The sequence below is a fragment of the Peromyscus eremicus genome, chromosome 9 (assembly GCF_949786415.1).
Source record: "Peromyscus eremicus chromosome 9, PerEre_H2_v1, whole genome shotgun sequence".
Taxonomy (NCBI): Eukaryota; Metazoa; Chordata; class Mammalia; order Rodentia; family Cricetidae; genus Peromyscus; species Peromyscus eremicus.
The window spans coordinates 42719640-42724557 of record NC_081425.1 but is presented as its reverse complement, the minus strand read 5'-3'; the positions used below and the strand labels follow the sequence as shown (position 1 = coordinate 42724557).

General features: G+C 52.2%; 1 non-coding gene across 1 annotated transcript; it reads left to right on the top strand.

Moving 5' to 3' along the window:
- Positions 1-764: 764 nt before the first annotated feature.
- Positions 765-836, top strand: Trnae-uuc (transfer RNA glutamic acid (anticodon UUC)). Its single transcript has one exon. It is a non-coding gene; the product is annotated as a tRNA-Glu (tRNA).
- Positions 837-4918: the final 4082 nt, after the last annotated feature.

The following is a 4918-nucleotide window of genomic DNA, read 5'->3' as shown; positions in this document are numbered from 1 at the left end:
CGGCAGCCGCGAGGGCCCAATCCGCGCCCCCCCCCCCCCGCGCGCGCGCGCGTCGCCGCCGCCTCTTTCCCCCCTCCCCCAAGGGGGGCGGGTACTGGCGGCGGCCGAGAGGTGGGGTCGGTATAAAGGGGGTTGAGGTCACCCAGAAGGGAACGACGGCGCGACGGCGACCGGAGCTGCTGCGGGGGCCGCCGCGAGGGTCCCTTAGCCAGGCTCCGTCCCGCCGCGCGGTCCTCGCTGCTCCCGGGATCCGGCACCTCCACGCTCGCGGCCGAGGAGCCCGGCCTCCGCCTCTGCTCCCCCCCCCCGCCCCCCGCTCCCGCTCCCCGCCCCACTCCGCCCCTCCCACGCCGCGCGCAGCTGTTCCCACAGACGGCGCCGCCCTCGGCTTGCTAGCCGGGCTCGCGCTGTGACCGGATTGCAGCCCGGGACCTGAGAGGGCTGAGAGAGAAAGGCGCAGCCGCCGGGTGCCGGGTGCCGGGTGCCGGGTGCCGGAACCGCACCGGGCTTGCTGGGCTTCGCCTCCAAACTTTGCAGTGGCGCGGCTGGCCCGCTCCTCCCCACCCCCGCCCGTCCCCCCCCCCCCCCGTCCCCGTCCCCGCCACGCCCGCGCGCTCCGCTCGTCCGTCGCCGGGCTCGTCCCCGCGCGCGTGGGACCGCAGCGGCCGCGGGGGGCGGCTTCGGCAGGAGCTGTGCACGGCGGCTTCGGCGGCGGCTTGGCTGACGCTAGTCAGGTGGGTAACGGCGGTGCTCTCGGCAGCACTTCCCATATGGTCTAGCGGTTAGGATTCCTGGTTTTCACCCAGGCGGCCCGGGTTCGACTCCCGGTATGGGAACAGTGTAAGTTTTTTTTTTTTTATTATTATTAATTGCCTTGTTGGAGTTTGGAGGAACGGGATGAGCTTTTCCGAGGGGATCCGGCTAACTTGTGTGTCGGTGTGGGGTGAGTTTGGGAAGGAACCGTGGAGTCGATCGTGGGGCAGGCAGCTGGCTTGCGCCGAGTTGCGCTCGGGTTCCCCCCCCCCCCCCCCCCACCGCGCCCGGGTCGGTGCGGGAGGAGTCTCGCTGTCCCCGAGGCTGTTCCCCGCCCTCAGCCCGTACTTTTCCAGGCGCTCGGGAGGTGATGATTAACTCGGGCCTCGCCTTATCTCCCCCCCGCCCCCGGGTGCCCCCTGGGCCCACACCCTGCTCGGCTGCCCCCTCCGGACTCCGGCGGCCCGGGCGTGCCCGCCGTGCTCCACTTACTGTCAACAGTGACTCCAGACCCCCCTCGGCTCGCCGGCCCCCGCCTCTCCCTATCGCCGGCCCCCGCCGCTCCTTATCTCCTGCCCGGCCTTGGGATTCCCCCCTACTGCGTGCACCCGAGCCGGGTCCTCCGCTTCCCCCCTAAGCACCCCAGCCTCAAGATGAGGCCATTGCAAAAAGTCTCTTTTCCCTCCTGTAACTCTTTTTCTTCTTCAAACGCACCACAAGTTGCGGAGAAGAGAAATGCCACTGTGATGAGATGTCTTTAAAGAACAGACTCCACTTTCCGGGAGGCTCTTTGGAGCGTCACTGATTAAAAAAAAAAAAAAAAATCATGGGGTGGAGGTGGAGCTTTGGAAGACAGAAAATTAGCCCGGAGACTGGGGAGGGGATGTTAAAACAAAGTTGCACTGTACTTTTAAATATAGAAGCCCTGTGTTTATTACAAAGAAGGGGCCCAGCTGTGTCAGCAGCCTGAGAGCTGTAAACGAAACAAAAGCGTTATCTTAAATGCAAGTTGAAATTAGAAAATTGGGGCAGCTGTAGTGTTTAGTCTGTTGGGCCTTTGGGCACAAATAAGGAAAAACTGACTCCCGCGGATGCGTTTCTGGTCAGAGCCATTACCAAGCAGAAGTTTTGGTTGGTTGTGTGTTCCCAGAATATTTTATACCCTTAACTGGCACAGCTGAGTTTGAAAATAACTGTTAATGTGACCTGTGTGATTAAGTAATCCTTAATTAGCCCTTCCTCGTAAAAATTAAGACTAGAACACCCCGATAGCAAATATTTAAAATCTTGTTAACTATTCAAGCGTTTACCCATGTCAAGGTTACCCCCACCCCCCAGATGTTTTGAGCTTCCTGATGTTCAGGCGTTTCAGGTTTGTGGGTAGTGGGGGATAGAGTCACGTTTTGGCTCCTGCGGTTAGCTGTGGGACAGGGTGGAGGTCTTTGACCGTCAGTGTGTTACAGCTCTAGAGCCCTAAGTTCTGCGTTCTGTTATCTTCATCGTCATTATTAAGCATGGTTTTGCCATGTGGCTCAAGAGGGCCTAGAAGTCATTAGGAGCTCAGACTCCTGGGATCGGGGGTTCTGCCTTTGCCTTTCAAGCAGTGGGGTTACAGGCATAAGCCTCAAGGCCTAGCCTAGATTCTTTCTGGGGCTTGGGGTAAGGAGGGCAGGTTGAAACATCTTATGTTGCCCAGTGTAGTAGCCTCAGAATCTCTGTGGTGATGAGAATAACCTTGAACTCTTGATCTTCCTGTCTCTTCAGTGCTCAGATTATAGGTATATGGCACCAGGTCTGACTAGATTTCAAAAAAAAAAAAAAATGGTTAATTAAGAATTTTTTGGTGTATGTATGTTTTGCTTGCGTGTGCACCACGTGTGCCTGGTGCCCAGGGAGGTAGGAGAGTGTGTCAGATCCTCTGGAACTGAAGTTATAGATGCTTTTGAGCTACCATGTTTGTACAAGTGCTGTGGAATCGAACCCCATCTCTGCAGAGCGGTGAGTGCTCTAAATGTCCCTGCAGCCCCCTAGATTCTCCATAACTATCAGCACATGTTTCACAAAGTTTAGCTAGATCTTGAATAGGTAATGGGAGTAGAAAATTTTAAAACTTTCATGTGCTGTGTCATTAAGAACCAGGCACTAAAGACTTCATTCCAGGTTTGGAAGAAAACCCCTGTTTTGTGTAAGTTCTGCAAGGACTTGGCGGGCACTGAAATGCATGCTATCATAAACTGAATCGTAAATGATTGCAGGTAGGCACACTAACGTATCTGGGGCCAGTTCAGGGGAGGGGCAGGGTGACAGTACTCCTGCCTGACATACAGACGTCCTCTGTCTAGCCCTGGGCCAGGTGGGATGGTCAGGCAGCTTCTGAGTTGTGGAATTGCTCCTGGAGCACAGAGGTGAGGTGGAGCTTCGGCTCAGGGAGGGGCAGGAACGGAGAGGATTTGCCTCGCACCCTGAAGAACTGGTTGGATTTCTCCCAGTGGGTAATGTAAATCATAAAGTCTGAGATGTGGGGGAGCCTAGGACCAGGAGGCTAGCAGCGAGTCTGGTTGGCAGGCGCATGATCCCTGGAGGGAGATGGTGGCCGACCAAGAGGAAAGAAAACTTGGTCGTTTTGACTAGGTTACAGGTTTTTTTTTTTTTTTTCCTTTATCAAGAAGTGACCTTTTAGATCAGGAAAGTTTCAAAAACGGTTTTGTCTCTTTGGTTTGTGGTGTTATTCTAAGACGGATTCTCTTTGTCATAGCCCAGGTTAACAGATGTGTTCCGCCACACCCAGGTTTGTCTCTTTGAAAAGCTTGACTGTAGCTATGTTAGGTGAGAAAAAAAAGAAATCTTGCTTCAAAAGACTCAAGCAATATAGGAACATGTAGAATAGTTTGCGCCTGTAGGTTTTATGTTTAGGAGTTGAATATTTTTAAATTAATGAAATGGAAAAGCAATTAATTAGACTTGGAATGAAAAATAGGTTTAAATTATGAGAGTGATTTACAGTGTCCTTTGCCAGACCTTGATAATTCCTGAATAGTTGGGAAGATACAGTCATAAAATCCGTGAAGATTCTTCCTTTAGGTTGTGTGTTGTTGTTTGTTCTTTAGCTCTTAGTTCTTTGGGTCGTTTTGCTCTTTGGGGGGCCCACCACCCTGCTCCCAAATAAATCACACATGAGGCTTATTCTTAATTATAAATGCCCAGCCTTAGCTTGGCTTGTTTCTTGCCAGCTTTCCTTAAATTATCCTATCTTTCTTTTGCCTCTGGGCTTTTGCCTTTCTCTATTTCTGCATACCTTTCTTTCTTACCCTGTTGCTGGTACGTAGCTGGCTGGCTGGCCCCTCTGGCTACCTCCTCTTTTTTTTTTTTCCCCCCAGATTTCTCCTCCTATATATTCTCTCGGCCTGCTAGCCCCGCCTATCCTTTCTCCTGTCCTGCTATTGACCATCCAGTTCTTTATTAGACCATCAGGTGTTTTAGACAGGCACAGTAACACAGCTTCACAGAATTAAATAAATGCAACATAAACAAAAGTAACACACCTTAAAATAATATTCCTCAGCAATTGTGTCTTTTGAACCAAACACTATTGCCAGTGGTGCCTGAACTGTTCTTTCTAGACCACTAGTAGCTAATTCCTCCCAGCAGTCTGTTTACCATGGCTACTGTCGGGTGCAGTCAGATGCCTGGAAGCATCTGTGTTGATGGACCCGCGGCAAGACAGTAGGAGACAAGGTGAGTTAGGAAAGTTCAACAGCCTCCCACTTACCCCCTCTTCATCTGCCCCTCTGCCATTTTACTACATTTCAGCTACCATTGGCTTTCTTGTTGATTCTTGAATGTGCTTCTGAATTCTCCTCCTCCTCCTCCTCCTCCTCCTCCTCCTTCTTTTTCTTCTTCTTCTTTTCCTGGTTTTTTTTTGAGACAGGGTTTCTCTGTGTAGCCTTGGCTGTCCTGGAACCTATTCTATAGAACAGGCTGGCCTCGAACTCAGAGCTCTCCAGAGTGCTGGGATTAAAGGCATGTACCACCACCATGCAAAACTTGTTTTTCTGCTTCCAACTTTCAACATCTCAGGTCTGCCTTGCTTTCTCAGAGAGGTCTTTTTTTCTGGTCACATTAGGTAGACTCTCTCTCTTCAGTTACCTTCTGGTTAATTAACCTT